This window comes from Aquarana catesbeiana, linkage group LG02 (genome assembly GCF_042186555.1).
Source record: "Aquarana catesbeiana isolate 2022-GZ linkage group LG02, ASM4218655v1, whole genome shotgun sequence".
Taxonomy (NCBI): Eukaryota; Metazoa; Chordata; class Amphibia; order Anura; family Ranidae; genus Aquarana; species Aquarana catesbeiana.
This window is the reverse complement of record NC_133325.1, coordinates 290828889-290853472: the sequence shown is the minus strand read 5'-3', so window position 1 is coordinate 290853472 and position 24584 is coordinate 290828889.

The window sequence follows — 24584 nt, the reverse complement described above, 5'->3', positions numbered from 1 at the left end:
CACACCAAACACAGAAGCAAACACACATTTTGCCACATGAAAAAACAGGTGACAACGCAGCCAAATACGCAGTAAAAAATGTGCAACTCGCACCATATGAAAATGTCCCATGAGCTACTTGGCAACATTGAAATCAACGGACTGCCCTAAATGTGTCACTGGAAAGACAAGCCCAAAAAAATGTGAACAATTCTACACTACTCTACGTGTGAATGGGCCCTGAAAGTAAAATTGGTGCGTTTACACAAGAACAATGAGGCTCCATTCACATCTGTGTGTTTCCAAATGCATGGCAAACCACACAGAAAATGCGTGCTTTGTCATGTCTTTCAGAAACTCTGCAAACGTGCATTGTGCTTGTGTTGTCATTACATGTTAAAGGTTCCCCAAGTGCAGCAAACACACCAAAAACTGTGGTTCTGGAGCTTCTCTGGGGCGATTATTGTGCATAGGATAGCCCATTCAAGTGAATAGGCTGCCCTATGCGTGATGAGTGACAACGCTCCAAAACGGCCCAAAATAAAGTATGCATGAATGTGAGTTATCACTACATGGAGATGTGAACAAGGTCTGACAACTGAGTGTTTACGTCCACTCCCTGCTATGTACTTGTATAAAGATGGCCATACACTATGCAGTCTGATTGTACAATCTCTGTGATTTATCTGAACTATGGAATAGGAGGACCCACCTGACCAATCCAGTCAATTTGTATCAAATCAAGCAGGCCCTTGAACACACCCTATCACTAGGGATGAGCCAAACACCCCCCGGTTCGGTTCGCACCAGAACTTGCAAACAGACAAAAAATTTTTGCGATCATGCGAACACCGTTAAAGTCAATGGGACATGAACGTGAAAAGTCAAAAATGCTAATTTTAAAAGCTTATATGCAAGTTATTGCCATAAAAAGTGTTTTGGGACCCGGGTCTTGCCCAGGGGACATGTAAAAAAAATTTTTTTTAAAACAGACATTTTTTCAGGAGCAGTGGTTTTAAGAATGCTTAAAGTGAAAACAATAAAAATGAAATATTCCATTAAATAACGTGCCTGGGGGTCCCCTTAGTCTGCCTGCAAAGTAGCACATTTTCCCCATGTTTAGAACAGTACTGCAGCAAAATTGCTCACGGCTGCCAGATCCCAGTATTATACATAAAAAATCATTGAAAAAAATAGCGTGGGTCCCTCCCCCCCCCCGTCTATACCAGGTCCTTCAGGTCTGGTATGGATGTTAAGGGGAACTTCATATCCATTTTTTTTAAATGGCGTGGGGGTCCCCCCAAAATCTATACCAGACCCAAAGGGCCTGGTATGGACGGGGGGAATCCATGCCGTTTTTTCTTAATTCTGTCATAGGGCTCCCCTTAACCACTTCAATACACTATATTATATATTGTACACTGCACTATATACCCTGCACTGTATTATATATACTACACTGACTGCACTATATACTCTGAACTGCAGTATATATACTATAAGTATGCACTATATACTTTGAACAGCAGTATATATATTATACAGACTGCACTGTATACTCTGCTGAAAAATTAGGCTTTAGGTGTTGGTGGTGGCAGAACACGGTAACCCCTCACAGTTACTCTTGTTGGGCGCAGGAACGAGCCCTGCTGTTAAATATTATTTAAGAAATTGTAATTACATGTCCCTGTTAAACAGGGGCAGAAAAATTGGGCCTTGGGTGGTACCGGTGCCACAACACTGTAACCCCTCACAGTTACTCTTGTTGGGCGCAGGAACGGTCCCTGCTGTTAACTAATTTTTCAAAAATTGTAATTACATGCCCCTGTTAAACAGGGGCAGAAAAATTGGGCCGTGGGCGGTGTTGGAAGCTAGCATCATCATGATTGAGGAGGAATAGGATAGGCAGCATAGGCGGTCTTCAAGGGATCCCAGATCCATAGCAATCTCAATCAGTTACATCAGCATCAGGTGCTTGATAGCTGCTGATCCAGGACTGATTAATTTTTATAAATGTGAGCTTATCAACGGAGTCTCTTTGATCCTTTACAAACCCTCCAGCAGCACTGAATGTGCGTTTAGAAAGCACGCTGGATGCAGGAAAGGCCAGTAGCTCAATTGCATATTGAGCAAGTTCTGGTCAGTGGTCTAACCTCAAGACCCAGTAACCCAGTGGATGCTCTGTTGGAAAGGTCTCCAAGTCTGCTCTTGCCCCTAGATATTCCTGCACCATATAATGCAGACGGCGGCGATGGTTGCTGGAACCTTGACGCTGAGAACATACACTTTTCTTCAAGGCCTCCTGAAGATGGTTCATCCTCTGCTCCCTCTGCAAAGGCAGGATGAGTTCTGCAACCTTACCCTTGTAACCCTCTCCTTAATACCACGAATCCTAGGGTCCTTTTGCATACTTTGCAGAATCATGGAGGCCATGCAGCGTAAGTTTGCAGAGGCATTCAAATCTGAGTCCTCTGGGTCACTAAGAATCACATTATCTGTAACTACCTCCTCCTAGCCCATACGTACAACTCCTTGTGTTTCTGGGGACTGAAAACCATCCCTTGAAGACTGCTGCGTGTTATCCTCGACATCCATGCTGACACAATCCTCCTCCTCTTCTTCTTCCTGTGTGTTTGGCGGACCCGCATGAATGCTATCTGGATAAAGGGGGCCTTGAGAGGAAAAGAAGTCCTTATCTTGCTCCCGCTGTTCTTCCTCAAGTGCCCTGTCCATGATTCCAAGAAGCGTATGCTCCAGGAGGAAGACTAGGGAGACAGTGTCTCTGATGCATGCTTTGTCACTGCTCACCATCCTTATGGCCTCCTCAAATGGTGACAGGACAGTGCATGCATCCTTAATCAGTAGCCACTGGCATGGCGAAAAGAAGCCCAGCTCCCCTGACCCTGTCCTGGTGTCATACTCGCACAGGTACTCATTGATGGCCCTCTGCTGTGTGTGCAGCCACTGCAGTATTGCCAATGTTGAGTTCCACCTGGTGGGCATGTCACAAATGAGGCAGCTGATAGGCAGGTTGCATTCCCTTTGAATGTCAGCCAGCAGAGCACTGGCATTGTATGACCGACAGAAATGACCACAGACTTTTCTGGTATGCCTCAGGAGATCTTGTAAGCCTAGGTACCTGGTCAAGAAACGCTGCATCACCAAATTCAGGATTTCATGTGTGCCAAACATGGAACATGGGTCAAGTGTCCCTATCGGAGGGCAGAGAGAAGGTTGGTGCCATTGTCGCATGCAACCATTCCTGGATGAAGCTGGAATGGCGTCAACCACCTCTGAGCCTGCCCCTGCAGAGCTGACAGAATCTCTGCCCCAGTGTGGCTCCTGTCCCCTAGGCAGACCAACTCAAGCACCACATGACATTTTTTTGCCTGACTGCTGCGTGTTATCCTCGACATCCATGCTGACACAATCCTCCTCCTCTTCTTCTTCCTGTGTGTTTGGCGGACCCGCATGAATGCTATCTGGATAAAGGGGGCCTTGAGAGGAAAAGAAGTCCTTATCTTGCTCCCACTGTTCTTCCTCAAGTGCCCTGTCCATGATTCCAAGAAGCGTATGCTCCAGCAGGAAGACTAGGGAGACAGTGTCTCTGATGCATGCTTTGTCACTGCTCACCATCCTTATGGCCTCCTCAAATGGTGACAGGACAGTGCATGCATCCTTAATCAGTAGCCACTGGCATGGCGAAAAGAAGCCCAGCTCCCCTGACCCTGTCCTGGTGTCATACTCGCACAGGTACTCATTGATGGCCCTCTGCTGTGTGTGCAGCCACTGCAGTATTGCCAATGTTGAGTTCCACCTGGTGGGCATGTCACAAATGAGGCAGCTGATAGGCAGGTTGCATTCCCTTTGAATGTCAGCCAGCAGAGCACTGGCATTGTATGACCGGCAGAAATGACCACAGACTTTTCTGGTATGCCTCTGGAGATCTTGTAAGCCTAGGTACCTGGTCAAGAAACGCTGCACCACCAAATTCAGGATTTCATGTGTGCCAAACATGGAACATGGGTCAAGTGTTCCTATCGGAGGGCAGAGAGAAGGTTGGTGCCATTGTCGCATGCAACCATTCCTGGATGAAGCTGGCATGGCGTCAACCACCTCTGAGCCTGCCCCTGCAGAGCTGACAGAATCTCTGCCCCAGTGTGGCTCCTGTCCCCTAGGCAGACCAACTCAAGCACCACATGACATCTTTTTGCCTGACTGCTTGCATAGCTCCTTGAGCGTTTAGGCAGCACTGTTGGTTCAGAGGATAATTTTGCAGAAGATGCCATAGACGAAGAAGAGGAGGGAGGGGAGCATACAGATGTTGTGGCAGAATCACCACTAGCTTTTTGGAGGCTTGGTGGTGGAACAAGCTCCAACACTGAACCCTGTCCTGCAACCTTCCCAGCTGCCAGCAGAGTTACTCAGTGCTCCGTGAAGGAAATGTAACATCCCTGCCCATGCCTGCTGGACCATGAGTCAGTGGTAATATGGACCTTACTGCTGGCCTCCCTGCCCAACAAGGCCAAAATATTGCCTTCCACATGACATTAGAGAGCCGGAATGGCCTTCTGTGAAAAGAAATGGCATTTTGGAACCTGCCACTGTGGTACAGCACATTCCACAAATTCACAAAAGGGGAGTCTACCAGCTGAAAAGGCAGCAGTTGTAGTGTTAGCAATTTGGCCAAGCTAGCATTAAGATGCTGAGCATATGGATGGCTGGGACCAAATTTCTTTTTACGGTTTAGCATCTGGGGTAGGGAAATTTGCCTGCTGAAATCAACTGGTGGTGTACTGCTAGCAGATTAGCTGCAAGTACTTGTGACACCTATTGCTATACCTTCATTCCTCTCAATGCAGGTTTTTGAGAGGACTGGAGGTATAGTAGGGTTTGAGATGCCAAATGAGGAGCATGGAGAAGTTTGCCTTGTTCTATGATGTGGGTCTTTCAGGTGCTGCTGCCAACAGGCTGCATGGCAGGTCGTCATATGTCTGGTCAAGCATGTGGTGCCCAAGCGGCTGCTGTTCTGACCATGCTTAATCCGCTTCAGACATAGGTTGCAAACAGCAACAGTGTGATCTGCTGCACACGTGTCGAAAAAGACCCACACCAAGGAACTTTTAAAAGTCAGCGGGGAGTCAGCAGTGCCCTGCACCTGCAGAGCTCTGCAGTGTGATGCAATATGGTGGCTGCCCTTAAGCTGACCCCTGGAGGACATCCTGCCTCATTGGAGTTGTGCCTCCTCCTCACTTTCCTGCTCTCTTCTCTCAGGCACCCAAGTACGATCAGTGACCTCATCATCCCCTCCCTCCTGGTCACTGAAGCAAACTTGGCAGTATGCTACAGCTTGGGGAACATGACTGACAGTTTCTTGTCCTTCTGTGGCACCCCCCCCCTCTAGGCTCATGTTACTCCCTTCCTTCACCTGGAAACCAACATCGGAGCCTTCAAATTCCTGCGCATCCTCCAGCAGCATGTAACAGACACTGTGGTCGCATAATTTTGGGGACTCCTCTGTGCATGATGGTGGGGCTATGGAAGGAGTAACTGTGGACAAGGAGCTGGTGGAATAGGCCGCTTTGGCAGCTGCGTTGGAAGGCAAATTACTATGAGCCTGGGTGACAGAGGATGAGGAGGATGAGGATGGCTTAGTTATCCACTCTGCCAACTCTTCTGCATGTTGTGGCTCAATAACATGACCAGCAGCAGAAAAAAATGACAAGCGTGCCCCATGGCCACCTGCAGAGGATGCACCATGTCCACCACCACTACTGTTGACTGTAGATACAGAGGCTGCTTGCCCTCTTTTAGTGGCCTGTGAGCATCTGCCTCTCCTTGGTGGCCTTCCGGCCGTGATGGTGATTTTTTCTTTTCACAGCACACTACACTGTATTATATACTGTGTACACCGCCTGCACTGTATTAGAAACGGTATACAGGCTGCACTGTATTATATACTGTGTACACCATCTGAAGTGTATTAGAAACTGTACACACTGTATTATATACTGTGTACACCGCGTGAAGTGCATTAGAAACTGTACACCACTGATTGCACTGTATATATAGGCTACACTGAATGCAGAGTGTATATATACAGAGGGTTGCTGCACTTAAAAACTTGTCGGTTGCTTTATTTCATGTAGTCACATGGAAAAATTACAAAGCAAGTACAATCTTTCCAGGCATAGTCATATAGATATGGATGGATTACGTTTCGGGCTAGTGTGCTTGAGCCCTTCCTAAGATCCGTCAAAACATATCTAACAGATTCACTGCAATCAATCCTCTAAATACAAACAAGTGGTATACATCACATGTGGAAACAATGTGGTTAATTAATTAAATTCTTAGTATATTCATCACCTATGCAGATACGTGTTTTTTGTACACCATAGACACAAGATCTAACAATTAGCGGCCGATATCCTTATCTCATTATTCTTATTCTCCAAATGTGTTCCATTATCCTATGAAAAATACGTATATAGATAGAATAAGTATACCCATATAAAAACCTCCCTATTTCAAGACACATTTATATATTTTCTTCATTTTTATTGTCACTTGTAAATCGATGCTGTTAAACAAACAAATAAAGATCCAAATCAACATTTAAGCCATATGGAACGATAGTATTTAAAAAAAGTATCCAATATACTTCTCTTTTTCTCAAGGTTATTTCACGGTTTCCCCCCCCTCCTATTTTTCTCTATTCCCTCAAGGACCATATACTTTAATTGTGACGCATTATGTCCATATTCCACGAAATGTCTAGCTAATCATAATTGTGTTAGTTTGTCACGTATTGAATATTTATGTCTTGCTATCCTGTCTTTTACTTTTTGTGTAGTTTCTCCAACATACACTAAACCACATTGGCACTTGATGGCATATATGACATAAGATGATTGGCAAGTATAATACCCACGTATAGAGATATTGAATCCCCTATGTGGATGTGTAAAGACTTTTCCTTTTATCATGGAATTGCATTGTATGCATGACAAACACGGATATGATCCAAAGTTTTTTTGTCCTAAAAAAGTTGGTTTAATGGGTGTAGATATAGGTTGGTCTGATTTTATTAATCGGTCACGTATTGTTCTACCTTTCCTATATGAGGACATGGGGGGATTCCAGAATACCTGTATCATCGGATAACTGGTTCTTAAAAGATTCCAATGTTTTTTAATTATCTGAAAGATATTTTTAGAAGAGGGGTGGTATTGCATAATAAAGGGGATTCTCTTTGTTTCTCTATGGGTTGTTATATTACGATCAATATTAAGCAATTCCGTATCAACTAAGGTTCGAGGGTATAGTCTGTTAATAAGTTTATTTTTCATTTCTTTAAGTCTCTGGTCACGGCACAGGGGATCGCTTACGATCCGCTGTACCCTCAGCATTTGACTTTTTGGAATAGACGAGAAAACACTAGGGGGATGAAAGCTGTTAAAGTGTAATATCTGATTACGATCTGTGGGTTTCACATACAGATTGGTACTAATCTGTGTGTTACTCATCTTCAATACAGTGTCTAAAAAAGAAATTTCAATATTAAATTTCAAACCAGGTATTAAATAGTTAATGTATTTATCGAATAGAAATAGGCTCTCCATGTTGTTATCCCATATAGCGAAAATATCGTCCACAAATCTATACCAACATTGACAATGTTGGAGGAATAGTTCATTAACATAAATAAAAGAGGTTTCTATCATATTCATTAATTCACAATTCGCTAGCTCCAACTCATCTATCACATCTACTGGATCATCTAACAATGCATCCACTACTCCTTTTTTAGCAGCAAACATGACCGAACTCGGACCAGGAGAGGCGGCTGGAGAATAAAGACCTTTCTATATGTAAAGACCCAAAAACCCCCCCGGGACGTCCCATCGTATCGTGTATGGAATCTGTGACAACTCGTTTAGCACAATATCTGGACAAATGTCTAACACCATTATTATTAAATACCAGATGGTATATCAAAGATACTACTGATTTTTTGACTAAAATCCAAAACATTAAGTTGTCACCAGATTCCGTCCTGATATCATGGGACATCTTCAGTCTGTTTACTATCATCCCCCATAGTTTGGGAATAGAGGCATGTCAACGATTGTTAACTCAATCAGGTATCTATAAAACTGAACAGATTTTGTTTCTTCTTGAATTGTTGAGAATTATCCTTAAGGAGAATTATTTTCTCTTCAAGGATACCCACTTTTTGCAGCTAAATGGGGCAGCAATGGGCTCAAATGTTGCACCCCCATATGCGAACGCATTCATGAATATGATAGAAACCTCTTTTATTTATGTTAATGAACTATTCCTCCAACATTGTCAATGTTGGTATAGATTTGTGAACGATATTTTCTCTATATGGGATAACAACATGGAGAGCCTATTTCTATTCGATAAATACATTAACTATTTAATACCTGGTTTGAAATTTAATATTGAAATCAGTAAAGATAAGATTTCTTTTTTAGACACTGTATTGAAGTTGAGTAACACACAGATTAGTACCGATCTGTATGTGAAACCCACAGATCGTAATCAGTTATTACACTTTAACAGTTTTCATCCCCCTAATGTTTTCTCGTCTATTCCAAAAAGTCAACTGCTGAGGGTACAGCGGATCGTAAGCGATCCCCTGTGCCGTGACCAGAGACTTAAAGAAATGAAAAATAAACTTATTAACAGAAGATACCCTCGAACCTTAGTTGATACGGAATTGCTTAATATTGATCGTAATATAACAACCCATAGAGAAACAAAGAGAATCCCCTTTATTATGCAATACCATCCCTTTTCTAAAAATATCTTTAAGATAATTAAAAAACATTGGACTCTTTTAAGAACCAGTTATCCGATGATACAGGAATTCTGGAATCCCCCCATGTCCTCATATAGGAAAGGTAAAACAATACGGGACCGACTAATAAAATCAGACCAACCTATATCTACACCCATTAAACCAACTTTTTTAGGACAAAAAAACTTTGGATCATATCCGTGTTTGTCATGCATACAATGCAATTCCATGATAAAAGGAAAAGTCTTTACACATCCACATAGGGGTTTCAATATCTCTATACGTGGGTATTATACTTGCCAATCATCTTATGTCATATATGCCATCAAGTGCCCATGTGGTTTAGTGTATGTTGGAGAAACTACACAAAAAGTAAAAGACAGGATAGCAAGACATAAATATTCAATACGTGACAAACTAACACAATTACGATTAGCTAGACATTTCGTGGAATATGGACATAATGCGTCACAATTAAAGTATATGGTCCTTGAGGGAATAGAGAAAAATAGGAGGGGGGGGGGAACCGTGAAATAACCTTGAGAAAAAGAGAAGTATATTGGATACATTTTTTAAATACTATCGTTCCATATGGCTTAAATGTTGATTTGGATCTTTATTTGTTTGTTTAACAGCATCGATTTACAAGTGACAATAAAAATGAAGAAAATATATAAATGTGTCTTGAAATAGGGAGGTTTTTATATGGGTATACTTATTATATCTATATATGTATTTTTCATAGGATAATGGAACACATTTGGAGAATAAGAATAATGAGATAAGGATATCGGCCGCTAATTGTTAGGTCTTGTGTCTATGGTGTACAAAAAACACGTATCTGCATAGGTGATGAATATACTATGAATTTAATTAATTAACCACATTGTTTCCACATGTGATGTATACCACTTGCTTGTATTTAGAGGATTGATTGCAGTGAATCTGTTAGATATGTTTTGACGGATCTTAGGAAGGGCGCAAGCACACTAGCCCGAAACGTAATCCATCCATATCTGCATCTATATGACTATGCCTGGAAAGATTGTACTTGCTTTGTAATTTTTCCATGTGACTACATGAAATAAAGCAACCGAAAAGTTTTTAAGCGCAGCAACCCTCTGGACTCTTTTTCTATATATAAGGTCGGTGGGAAGACCTGATTGCTGGCACTGAATTGTAAGCTGGGTGCAGCTCTCCTGTATGATTTGAATATATATATATATATATAATGTACAGATTTATTAAAAAAGAAAAACTGGAATATCACATGGTCCTAAGTATTCAGACCCTTTGCTCAGTATTTAGTAGAAGCATCCTTTTGATCTAATACAGCCATGAGTCTTTTTGGGAAAGATGCAACAAGTTTTTCACACCTGGATTTGGGGATCCTCTGCCATTCCTCCTTGTAGATCCTCTCCGGTTTTGTCATGCCCCGTACACACGGTCGGATTTTCCGATGGAAAATGTCCGATCGGAGCGCGTTGTCGGAAATTCCGACCGTGTGTGGGCTCCATCGGACATTTTCCATCGGATTTTCCGACACACAAAGTTGGAGAGCAGGAGATAAAATTTTCCGACAACAAAATCCGTTGTCGGAAATTCCGATCGTGTGTACACAAATCCGACGGACAAAGTGCCACGCATGCTCAGAATAAAGAGATGAAAGCTATTGGCCACTGCCCCGTTTATAGTCCCGACGTACATGTTTTACGTCACCGCGTTTAAAACGATCGGATTTTCCGACAACTTTGTGTGACCGTGTGTATGCAAGACAAGTTTGAGCCAACATCCGTTGGAAAAAATCCTAGGATTTTGTTGTCGGAATGTCCGAACAAAGTCCGACCGTGTGTACGGGGCATTAGGCTGGTTGGTAAACGTTGGTGGACAGCCATTTTTAGGTCTCTGCAGAGAGGCTCAATTGGGTTTAAGTCAGGGCTTTGGCTGGGCCATTCAAGAACAGTCACGGAGTTGTTGTGAAGCCACTCCTTCGTTATTTTAGCTGTGTGCTTAGGGTCATTGTCTTGTTGGAAGGTAAACCTTCGGCCCAGTCTGAGCTCCTGAGCACTCTGGAGAAGGTTTTCGTCCAGGATATCCCTGTGCTTGGCCGCATTTATCTTTCCCACGATTGCAACCAGTCGTCCTGTCCCTGCAGCTGAAAAACACCCCCCCAGCATGATGCTGCCACCACCATGCTTAACTGTTGGGACTGTATTGGACAGGTGATGAGCAGTGCCTGGTTTTCTCCACACATACTGCTTAGAATTAAAGTCAAAAAGTTCTATCTTGGTCTCATCAGACCAAAGAATCTTATTTCTCATCATCTTGGAGTCCTTCAGGTGTTTTTTAGCAAACTCCATGCGGGCTTTCATGTGTTTTGCACTGAGGAGAGGCTTCCGTCGGGCCACTCTGCCATAAAGCCACGACTGGTGAAGGGCTGCAGTGATGGTTGACTTTCTACAACTTTCTCCCATCTCCCGACTGCATCTCTGGAGCTCAGCCACAGTGATCTTTGGGTTCTTCTTTACCTCTCTCACCAATGCTCTTCTCCCCCGATAGCTCAGTCTGACTGGACAGCCAGCTCTAGGAAGGGTTTTTGTCGTCCCAAACATCTTCCATTTAAGGATTATGGAGGCCACTGTGCTCTTAGGAACCTTAAGTGCAGCAGAAATTTTTTTTGCAACCTTGGCCAGATCTGTGCCTTGCCACAACTCTGTCTCTGAGCTCTTAAGGCAGTTCCTTTGACCTCATGATTCTCATTTACTCTGACATGCACTGTGAGCTGTAAGGTCTTATATAGACAGGTGTGTGGCTTTCCTAATCAAGTCCAATCAGTATAATCAAACACAGCTGGACTCAAATGAAGGTGTAGAACCATCTCAAGAATGATCAGAAGAAATGGACAGCACCTGAGTTAAATATATGAGTGTCACAGGAAAGGGTCTGAATACTTAGGACCATGTGTTATTTCAGTTTTTCTTTTTTAATAAATCTGCAAAAATGTCAACAACTCTGTGTTTTTCTGTCAAAATGGGGTGCTGTGTGTACATTAATGAGAAAAAAAAATGAACTTAAATGATTTTATATACATAAATATATAGTGGGGGTGTCAGGGACACACTGGAACAGGGTGGGCTACGCTCTCGGAGCTTCAGCTCCTTCTACTGCAGCTGCAAAATGTCTGTTCAGTACTTGCAAGGCACTTTACATACACTCGCAGTGTACTTAACAGAGTGTACTTAAAGCGGGGTATGCCTGTACTGCTTTCCACAGGAAAATCTACAGAGAAAATTTTTAACATAGTTACATAGTTACAGTAGGTGAGGTCGAAAAAAAGACACAATTCCATCCAGTCCAACCTATGTGTGTGATTATATGTCAGTATTACATTGTATATCCCTGTATGTTGCGGGTTGTTCAGGTGCTTATCTAATAGTTTCTTGAAACTATCGATGCCCCCCCGCTGAGACGACCGTCTGTGGAAGGGAATTCCACATCCTTGTCACTCTTACAGTAAAGAACCCTCTACGTAGTTTAAGGTTATACCTCTTTTCTTCTAATTTTAGTGAGTCTTGTTAAACTTCCTTTTGCGAAAAAGTTTTATCCCTATTGTGGGGTCACCAGTATGGTATTTGTATATTGAAATCATATCCCCTCTCAAGCGTCTCTTCTCCAAAGAGAATAAGTTCAGTGCTCACAACCTTTCTTCATAACTAATATCCTCCAGACCCTTTATTAGCTTTGTTGCCCTTCTTTGTACTTGCTCCATTTCCAGTACAGCCTTCCTGAGGACTGGTGCCCAGAACTGGACAGCATACTCTAGGTGCGGTCGGACAGAGTCTTGTAGAGCGGGAGAATTATCATTTTATCTCTGGAATTAATCCCCTTTTTAATGCATGCCAATATTCTGTTTGCTTTGTTAGCAGCAGCTTGGCATTGCATGCCATTGCTGAGCCTATCATCTACTACGGCCCCCAGGTCCTTTTCCATCTTAGAATCCCCCAACGGTTCTCCCCCCAGTGTATATATTGCATTCATATTTTTGCCACTCAAATGCATTATTTTACATTTTTCTACATTGAACCTCATTTGCCATGTAGTTGCCCACCCCATTAATTTGTTCAGATCTTTTTGCAAGGTTTCCACATTCTGCGGAGAAGTTATTGCCCTGCTTAGCTTAGTATCTTCGGCAAATATAGAGATTGAACTGTTTACCCCATCCTCCAGGTCGTTTATGAACGAATTAAACAGGATTGGTCCCAACACAGAATCCTGGGGGACCCCACTACCCACCCCTGACCATTCCGAGTATTCCCCATTTATCACCATCCTCTGAACTCGCCTTTGTAGAAAGTTTTCAATCCATATACTCACCCTATGGTCCATGCCAACGGACCTTATTTTGTACAGTAAACGTTTATGGGGAACTGTGTCAAATGCTTTCGCAAATTCCAGATACACCACGTCTATGGGCCTTCCTTTATCTAGATGGCAACTCACCTCCTCATAGAAGGTTAATAGATTGGTTTGGCAAAAACGATTCTTCATGAATCCATAGTGATTACTGCTAATGATACTGTTCTCATTATTAAAATCTTGCATATAGTCCCTTATCATCCCCTCCAAGAGTTTACATACTATTGATGTTAGGCTAACTGGTCTGTAATTCCCAGGGATGTATTTTGGGCCCTTTTTAAATATTGGTGCTACATTAGCTTTTCTCCAATCAGCTGGTACCATGCCAGTCAGTAGACTGTCAGTAAAAATTAGGAACAATGGTCTGGCAATTACTTGACTGAGTTCCCTAAGTACCCTCAGGTGCAAGCCATCTGGTCCCGGTGATTTATTAATGTTAAGTTTCCCAAGTCTAAATTTAATTCTGTCCTCTGTTAACCATGGAGGTGCTTCCTGTGATGTGTCTTGAAGATAAACACTGCAGTTTTGGTTACTGAAGCCCCCGATTCCCTCGTGAAGAGATGTCCTTCCTCATTCTTTATGGGGCCAATATGGTCTGTCCTCCCTTTTTTACTGTTTACATACTTAAAGAATTTCTTGGGATTTTTGTTTTGCTCTCCTCTGCTATGTGTCTTTCATATTCTATCTTAGCCGTGCTTATTGCACCCTTATATTTCTTGTTGCATTCTTTATAAAGTCTGAATGCTGATGATGATCCCTCAACCCTATATTTTTTGAAGGCCTTCTCCTTTGCTTTTATATGCATTTTTACATTGGAGTTAAGCCATCCAGGACTTTTGTTCGCTCTTTTAAATTTATTACCCAATGGGATGCATTGGCTAATGTCCTTATTTAATATGCTCTTAAAGCAAACCCATCTCTCCTCTGTGTTCTTTGGTCCTAATATTTTATGCCAATTTATGTCTTCTAGCAAGGTTTGTAGTTTAGGGAAGTTGCCTCTTTTGAAATTCAGTGTCTTTTTATTCCCCTTATGTTTCCTATTTGTGTGATTTATACTGAAGCCAATTGACCTGTGATCGCTGTTACCTAAATTGCCCCGTATTTCCACATCCGTGATCAGGTCTGTATTGTTGGTAATCAGTAGATCCAGTAACGCTTTATTTCTAGTTGGTGCGTCTACCATATGACCCATAAAATTGTCCTGCAAGACATTTAGGAACTGAGGAGCCTTAGATGAATGCGTGGTTCCCTCCGCCCAGATGTTGTCTGGGTAATTAAAATCCCCCATTATGATAACACTTCCCATCCTTGCTGCTAATCCACATTGTGAGAGGAGATCTGTCTCCCCTCCCCCCATGGTTAGGGGGCCTATAGCATACTCCCAGTATTATTTTCCCTTTAGCTTCATCCCTTTGGAGCTCTACCCATAAGGATTTGACCTCCTCCCTAGCTCCCTTTGTGATGTCATCTCTCACATTCACTTGTACATTATTCTTGATATATAGGCATACCCCTCCCCCTTTTTACCCTCTCTATCCTTGCGATAAAGGGTATACCCTTGAATGGTTGCCAGTCAATCATGAGAGCTGTTGATCCAGGTCTCTTAAATTCCCACAAAATCCAAATCCTCTTCGTACAACAGTATCTCTAGTTCACCCATATTGTCCGGCAGGCTCCTGGCATTGGTGAACATGCCACCTAGTTTAGACCGGTCGCATATTATCCTCTTATTGAATGTTCCGAGATTGCAACTAGGACTTGCTACTATACTTACCTTGGCTTTATGTGCTTTGGTCAACCTACCACTAATGCCCCCAATACTATCCTTTGGAAAATGTTCCGCACTGATTATCTCTACCTCTGGACCCTCCCCCCCCCCCATCGCCTAGTTTAAAAACCCCTCTAACTTTTTGGCCATCTTCATTCCCAGCTGGTCTGCACCCTCCTCATTTAGGTGCAGTCCATCCCTTCTATAGTACTGGTTATCGACTGAGAAGTCAGCCTAGTCCTCCAGGAACCCAAACCTCTCCTTACTACACCAGCTCTTCAGCCACTTGCTTACTTCCCTAATCTCCCTCTGCCTTTCTGGTGTGGCTCAATGTACTGGTAATATTCCGGAGAACACAGCAGATAAGAAAAGTTACAAAAATTTGACTAAAGATAATTGAAAGATTTAACCACTTGCTGTTCTGCCATATAGCAGAATGACGGTGACAAAGTGGTTGTGATATCCTGACCGGATGTCATATGACATGATCAGGATAACACAGCCAGCGATCAGAGGTGCGATGTGTCAGTCTGACACACCGCACCGCTGATCATGGTATGAAGCCTCTGACAGAGGCTTCTTACCACGTGATCAACTGTGACCAATCACAGCTGATCATCACGTGAACCACGAAGTGCCGGTAAACTGCTTTCCTCTGTTCACGCTGACAGGGAAAGCCGATCGGCAGCTCTCCCTGTCAGAGGGGGGGGCCTGGGCTGATAATCAACACATTGATTATCAGCACAGCCCCCATCAAAAGGTGTCCATCAGTGCCCATCACCTGCCAGCCTGTCCCCCTCTATAAAGCCTGTCAGTGCCCACAAAAGTGCAGATCAGTGCCCACAACAGTGCCAATCAGTGGCCAAAAAAGTGCCAATCAGTGCCCCATCAGTAATGCCTGTCAGTGCCCCATCAAAGTGCCAATCAGTGCCACTCAGTAGTGCCTGTCAGTAGCGCCTCATCAGTGCTAACAATCCAGTGCCCATCAGTGCCGCTTATCAGTGCCGCCTATCAGTGCCGCCTATCAGTGCCCATCAGTTTTATTTTTTAAATTGTCTGTCTTTTTTTCGTTTATAGCGCAAAAAATTAAAACCGCAGAGGTGATCAAATACCACCAAAAGAAAGCTCTATTTGTGGGAGAAGAAAATGATAAAAAATTTAGTTTGGGTAGTTTTGCATGACCACGCAATTGTCATTCAAAATGCCACTGCGCTGAAAGCTAAAAATTGTCCTGGGCAGGAAGGGGAGAAAGTGCCTGGTGTGGAAGTGGCTAAGGGTCTCATAGCTAAGGAAAACTTTGGTTGTGCCCCCTTCCCTGGGTACAATGAGCATGCGCTTATTTTACTTCATGATTAATCCAGGGCTGAAGTTAGCACATATTCAAAATCTCTACATCTCATTGATTTTGAACACCGAGGGACACATACCTATCCTGTATCCTCAGGAGCATTCACTCTACTCTGATCATCTGAGCAGGCTATGATCTGTACCTCCTAAGGCCTGAAGCCTAACGAATGCTGCCTTTTTCACTTGAAGTTTCTTAGTCTTTCCCATCATTTTACCTATAAATGGTAGCACAACCCATCTGCTCTCCACTCCCACTTCCAGCACAGCTTTCACCTCATATCCTGTTTCTCACTCAATGTGCTACTGGGATCACTGAAGAAGTGGGGACAAGAGTTTAGAAAATTAAAGATGCACTGTCTGAGTCTGCAAATCTGTACCACAAGTTAAAGGGGATCTTTAGGCCTCATTACATTTCCAGCATAGGAACATCAGGCTAAGCAGCTGAGTTGTTTAATACTACTGTTTTTTCTGCTTTAATATGTTGCTTTTGAATGTAATCCAACAATGCACTAATCATGCTCAGACCACCTACACTATTAATGCCTTCTATGTCATTCACAACTTATGAATTCCACAATGAATCAAAAAAGTCATTCCAATATTCAGTAGAAAAATGTTAACCTGGATGCATAAAATTGTCTGTTGGTTTGCACAATTCACACAAGGAAAACTTCAGAACAATAGGAAAGGACTTTGTTTCTTGGAACATTCTTGCAGTCATTTCCTAGATTAAATAACTTTCTCTTAGTTTTATCTAAGAACAAAAGATCAGTATTATATTGTGATCTTAGTTAGACTTTTCATTTAAAGGTGATATTCATGGTTCGTTGTGATTAATGTTTTGAATTACATTAGAGTATGCTTTTTTAAACCAAGCATCCCTACATAATTGTTGTTCTTCAGGGCTGTCTATTGCCTGCATAATTTGATGAATATTTACTCAGCTGCAAAGCATTTATTTCTATTTACAGTGAGCTTTTGCCCACATAAGCTTCTCGTGTTTCCAGATACTTAGGGCAATGCTCATCTAAATTTAAACATCTCTAGAATTAGCTTATCATTACAGCATACTGCATGCTGGGTTATCCACATTTACACACTAAGGAAAAATAACTGTAAAACAAACTGTTTTCTATGTGCATCGTTCAAACCACAATGCTGGTGTGGAAGGCTGTCTACATTTTTCCAGAGCGCCCATGTCATCATACAGAAGCATATCGCACTGTGCCATGGAATGAATGAAGTGTCTCAATGTGAAAGAAAAAAAAGAACAGTACAATGCACTGAACTGCACCACTCCCTACCGCAGCCAATAATAACAACTATGCAGGCTAGCATGAACCTAGCTATATATCTATATATGTGAACATTTATAATCTGAGTCAGACCCCTACATGGTAAAGGAGAAAGGGAAGCCAGAAATACTAAGAAAACATAGGATAGGTTATAATGCCCATTTCACATGGTAAAAGGGAAAGGCAAATCAGAACTACTAAGAAAACATCAAAACTACTAAGCAATCTCTGGGCCACCAGTGCTCATTTCTTTCTCTGTCCTGCACAGTTTTGCCAGCCTACCAGATTGAAATTTACTCAACACCCAAAATTACCTGGCACAGCCAAGTTTTTACTGGCATTTCCAAAAGTTACAAAATTACACGTTTTAAGTGCAAATTTCAGTATTTGGGTTACAAACAAGTACAATATGCAATTAGCAATGTGATTTCAGGTAGATATTAAGGCAAAAATAACATATTTCTTATTTAATTTTTGATATAGTAAAGCCACGTACACACGCTTAGATTTTCCAGATGACCGAACGTCCTTTTTTGTGGCATTTTTTGTCTCATGTTGAAAGTGAAGAGGTTACTAACAATAGGAAAATTTTCATACGACAGAATATAACATCAGAAGTGACGTAATGTGTTGAATAGTTTTGTTTGTATTCTTTCGTTTCTAAGCAAGCGTAGTGTTGCTCTAACAAATATTTCCGTACGAAAACCGTACTAATTGAACGAAAATCGGACGTTGAGTTCACATTCGACAAACATTTTAGTCTGCACATCCAGCTTTTGTTTGACCAAAAAGCGAAATTTGGTTTTCGAAAGCACCGTACTAACGATCCAAAAAATCGGCAGACAGCTCGTCATACAAATTTTTCCATCTGATTTTCGTATCATGTGTCCGGACCTTTAGTAGCTTAGGGACAGGACTCAGGAGGGCAAGAAATTAGAATGGGCAGACACACACACACATGAAATTGATTCTCTCACAGTGACACTGACAGCTGTGTGAAACAGCACAGATGATGACAACTCACCCATACGACACATCCCCTACTGAGTCACAGTGACAGTCTCTCTCCACACTATGTGGTCCCTCCAGTCCACTCCAGTTCAAACAGCACTGGCAGTCCTGCTCCCAGCTTGCCTTGCTCCTGTCCCACAGACACACACGAGGCTCCAACCGCTCTGCTCACCTCCCTTGCACCATGAAATCACATAACACGCTCAGGCACCGCCTCTGCCAGACTGGCCGAACACACTGTAGCAGGTACTTGGATGGTCTCTGCCAGCTCTGAACTGGAGCTGCACATGCATAGTACTGAGCCGAGTGTCACAGACATATTTTTTACAGGCAACCTTTTCCTGTCACTGGCATTTACTACCTATTTTTTACTGAGTGCCAGTAAAAATACTGCCGGTTGGCAACACTGGTCCTGCACTACTCTCTTGTTCTGTAGCCTGCTGGTTGAAGTGTGCAAGTATGTCTCCCTGGTGCCCCCTTACGCCATCCTCTTTTTGCTTTCTTCTTTTTTCCCCCATTTTTGTTTTTCTTCCTGGGTCTTCAGGCCAGTACCCAAAAGTCTATAAATAGTGACTTTTGTCCTTGTTTAGTCCACTGTCTTTGATCAATAACAATTTTGGTTTATTTTACATCTACTCTACTTTAATTTTATATTATGTATAATTTTGGATTTATTATGACACCATTTTTTGGCTAACTAAATATAAATGTTAAGGCAAGCTTTTGAGACACACTGGCCTCTTCTTCAGGTATATGGCCTGAAGAAGAGGCCAGTGTGCCTTGAAAGCTTGCATTATAATCTATTTAATAATAAAATCCAATAAATGGCATCATAATAAATCCAAACTTCTTCTTTTGTCTATGGCTAACACAGTACAACTCTGCTGCAGCTACAATACAGTTTATATAATTATATAGTATAGTTTTTAGGGGATGAATAGTTGTTGGTATACATACAGTATTTAATGTATGTAAATATTTTATATTCATCTGGGCCTGCAATTAACTGTAGATGTATTACAGGCAAAGCAATTGTGTTATTTAAGAACTCTAAGTGGTATTGTTTAATTAACACTTAAAATGTCTTATCCATCCCTAGTTCCATCCTCAACTTTATGCTTCACTTCTGGGTGAAACCCATCAGAAAGGGCAGATTTTGGCAGAATGTTATCTGTATACCTTTGCTGAATTAACTTAGATTTGGTTGAATCTCTTGGAGTACAGCCGTTTTTCCTATAGCAGTTTTTGAAGAAATTTACAAAAGAAAGGGAAGATATCTTCAGCAATCTTTATTTCTGTAGCCAGCGTACAGAGAAACACATTTTCTGACAAGAGTTAGAAAGCAAGCCTAAAAACTTGTATGAGACAGACCCTTTATATAGATTTGTGAGCAAAAAAACATACCATTAACAAATACACTATATTACCAAAAGTATTGAGACGCCTGCCTTTACACGCACATGAACTTTAATGGCATCCCAATCTTAGTCTGCAGAGTTCAATATCGAGTTGGTTCACCCCTTGAAGCTATAACAGCTTTAACTCCTCTGGGAAGGATGCCCACAAGGTTTCTTTCACACATGTTTTTGATTGTTTCATTTGGTTTTATTCATTCACACACTTTCCTTTTGACTTGTTTTTCACTTTTATCCCACCATGTGTTGGCTGACACTACACACTATTTCATTCACCTGGACATGGCACTGTAGTCAGCATTGTGCTGCCCATCCATCCAATTTTACTTTATCACTCAAAGGGTTTTTCATATTCCTAGTACCACATATCACTTCCCACTCACCTGTGTTTACACACCACACCACTCAAACAACCCTATAACTATACAACCATTTCTTTTATGGTTTTGCCACCTTCTATATAATTAATTACAATCATGAAACCTTAGGACACCAGATCAATATATATTGATCACTAGGATTGCAGTTAGCCCATACACTTCATACTCTTGCCAATGTGCTGAGAATCATTTTGACTTATTGGGTATTTGTCGCAGGTGCTGACTTCTCCTTCCCCTGGAGGGCGTCTATGTGGCTCCTTGCAAGCCCCTTGGGCTGGACTCATGCGCTCTGGGGAGACAGGGGCGAATATGGGGGCCCCCCGGATCCATTTACGGTTTTTACTGGCCAAAGGATTATTCCCTCTACTTTTCAGCGGTAAATATACTACCATTTTTAACCTTACAATGAGATTTATTATGACATGTTCTTAAATTTTGAAGATATTCAATGTATTTTATAGAACCAACTATCCCCCTGATGATGACCGTACACAGGTCGAAACGCGTCGGGGATTTATACCGTCAACAGCCCGGAAATGTATGACTGTATATAATTTTGTGTAAAGATTTGTCGACTTTATATTGTGGAATATGTATTGTACTACTTGGCCAGCGCTCTATGTTGTAATGCCAATTGAATTATAACATTACTATTGTTCATGGTTCAATAAAAGCACTTACTGGTTACACATTTTTTTATTATTCTGGATTTCAAGATATTGCTGTCTAAAGCCCCACCGGGGAAACTGTCCATTTTTTAACATACAAATGATCAGCCCTGGACACAGACTGCCTGTGGAACAGGCAGCAGGGTGCATTCGCAAGTGTGAATTCACCCTAAAGACACTTACTGTAGGTCAAAAATCTTATGAACAGGTTGACATTCATGTTCAACACTGAGGCCCCTTTCACACTGATGGACAGATCAGGTCCGCCTGTCAGTTTTTCAGGCTGACCCAATTGGACCATCCATTGCTAATGAAGCGGAAGATGCCAGCAGACATGTGTCCGCCGACAGCTGCCGGAACCCGATCTGATCTGGTCCGCTAAAAACAGATGGTTGGGGATCTTTTTCCCATCCCTCCCGCAGATCTGATCAGATGACAGTCAGATGGAAACAGCCAGGCAGTCCATTTCCATACGACTGCCCCATAGAGAACAGCAGGCTGTGTCACGGACCTGTCATCCGCCTGCTCAGCGGGGATCAGCGAAGAGATTACCTCCTGAGCAGGCGGATATGCATGATGGAGTCCGCTACATCTAAAAGGGGCCTTTCAATTGAATCTACCTTGAACTACTTATGTTATTGGCTTAATGGTACTCCAAAACATAATACTGAGGCACGTTGGCATCTAAGGACAATGAGGAATGGGTAGGCATCTGTTCATCTACTTAAAGAATTTGTTACATTATTTAGCAACCGAATTTAAGTTATAGAAACAGTATCTTGACCTAAAGTCTAAGTTTAGAAAACTGAAAAATAGGCAAAGGAAATATTACTTACTTTCAGTGTGATGTGTCTCTTGTGCTGTTTTGTGGTTTAGGTGAAATCTTCCTTTTCCATTCCACTCCTACCCCCACCTGTGTAATCTTCTGCAGCACGGGTTAATAGACCTGAAGTAGCTGTGACAGACATTCATCAAGAGTGCCCAACTATGCCCACCATTTCTACATCCCTTCTTTATTTATAGAAGCCATACTGCAGCTTCTATGAATCAAAAACGATCTATGTATGAAGGAAGCAGAAGTTTTAAGCATCCACTTATAAAAATAAAGGAAGGGGCATCGGAGGAGAAGATATCACCTAACCCAGGAGACAGCAGCACAACATTTATGGTAAGTAATATCCCTTGTGCTTATTATTTTTTTTACCTTAGGCTTTAAGCTTTCATAGTATATATTTAAAATTAAAAATACAATAAATATTATAGTATGCAATGTATTAAAGTCTAAGCTTACTTTTAGGGAAAAAATAAATGCACATATTTTTGCAGGTAAACACTGTGCATTTATTATTTTTTTACAAGAGCCTGCAAAGTATTGCACCTGCTATCAGTGAATCATGGTTGCAATGTCAGGCTTCTGCACACTATCCCTCTAGATTCCTATCTGTACCTCTGTACGGGCATTCAGTTTGAAAGCTGGATGGTGTGTGAATAGACTATGAGTGCACTAATCAGAGTGCATTGAAAGTACAAGTACATGCTTCAATGCATTTCACGTTCAAGCACTTCCTGATGACGCGCACTTGAGCGTGAAATGCATTGAAATGAGGCCTGACACGCATACCCACAGATTCCTCCACTTCCGCTCTGGCAGCTGAGACGTACGTCGCACGCCGCGAGTCACACAGCGGTGACAGATCAGCTTCTGATTTGCCCTGAGTTATACCTTAAAGCCTTCTGTACTACGCACTGGACTATGTAAGTGCTATTTTTAAAGGATTAAAAGCAATATTACACTATCTTGCTTTCTCTGTGGCTCTTTTACGACAGAGCCATTTTTGCAGAATTATATGATGAAAGTTGGATATATGCAATAATGAAAGCATACGTTTGAAGACAAACACGTTAATATATATAGTTGCATACTGGAATGGGATCTGGTTCTCTTTTATACGGATTAGATCCCTGGAGAGATATACCGTTGAAACAAGAAGTTTCATATACTACATGCCTAAGGGTCACTTTGTGGCCGAGGTCATCTGGTGAGCACATTTCATTTATCACTTTGGCTGAAGCACCATTGTATTTGACAATTTGAAGCACATTGCACTTTAGAAGCACGGTGTTGGATTTTTTGACCCCAGTATCATGTCATGGACTTTTATATTTATTAATTCATTGTGCATTTTAATCATTGTCTAAACATTGCATATGATTTTTTTCACGCTGCAAGTTACATGTATTTTTTGCGCCCTTCACTATTATCTTTCATTAATTTACAGAACATGCCCACAACTTTGAAGATTTTTTTTTATTGTGAAGCAAACAACAAAAGGACAAAATAACAGAAAAATTTGATGTGCATAACTATTCACCCCCTTAAAGTCAATACTTTGTAGAGCCACCTTTTGCTGCTATCACAGCTCCAAGTCACTTTGGGTAAGTCTCTATGAGCTTGCCACATCTTACCACTGGGATTTTTGCCCATTCCTCCTTGAAAAACTGCTCCAGCTCCTTCAATATGGATGTTTCGCGCTTGTGAACAGCAAGCTTTAAGTCTGACCACAGATTTTCTTTTGGATTGAGGTCTGGGTTTTGTCTAGGCCATTCCAACACATTTACATGTTTCGCCTTAAACCACTCAAGTGTTACTTTAGCAGTGTGTTTGGGGTCATTGTCCTGCTGGAAGGTGAACCTCCGTTCTAGCCTCAAATCACACACAGAGTGGTACAGGTTTTGCTCAAGAATATGCCTGTATTTAGCACCATCCATCTTTCCCTCAACCCTGGCCAGTTTCCCAGTCCCGACTGCTAAAAACCATCCCCACAGCATGTTTCACTGTGAGGATGGTGTTCTTTGGGTGATGTGATGTGTTGGGTTTGCGCCAGACAGCGTTTTCTTTGATGGCCAAAAAGTTCAATTTTAGTTCAATTTTAGTCTCATCAGACCAGAGCACCTTCCTCCATATATTTTGGGAGTCTCCCACATGCCTTTTCGCAAACTCAAAATGTGCCATTTGTTTTTTTGCTGAAAGTAATGGCTTTATTCTGGCCACTCTGCCATAAAACCCAACTCTATGGAGCATACGGCTTATTGTCGTCCTATGTACAGATACTCCAGTCTCTGCTGTGGAACTCTGCAGCTCCTCCAGGATTACCTTAGGTCTCTGTGCTGCCTCTCTGATTAATGCCCTCCTTGCCCGGTCCGTGAGTTTTGGTGTGCGTCCGTCTCTTGGTAGGTTTGCTGTTGTGCCATGTTCTTTCCATTTGGTTAGGATAGATTTAATGGTGCTCCTAGGGATCATCAAAAATTTGGATATTTTTTTTATAACCAAACCCTGACTGTACTTCTCAACAACATTGTCTCTTACTTGTTTGGAGAGTTCCTTGGTCTTCATGGCAGTGGTTGGTTAGTGGTGCCTCTTGCTTAGGTGTTGCAGCCTCTGGGGCCTTTCAAAAAGGTGTGTATATGTAATGAC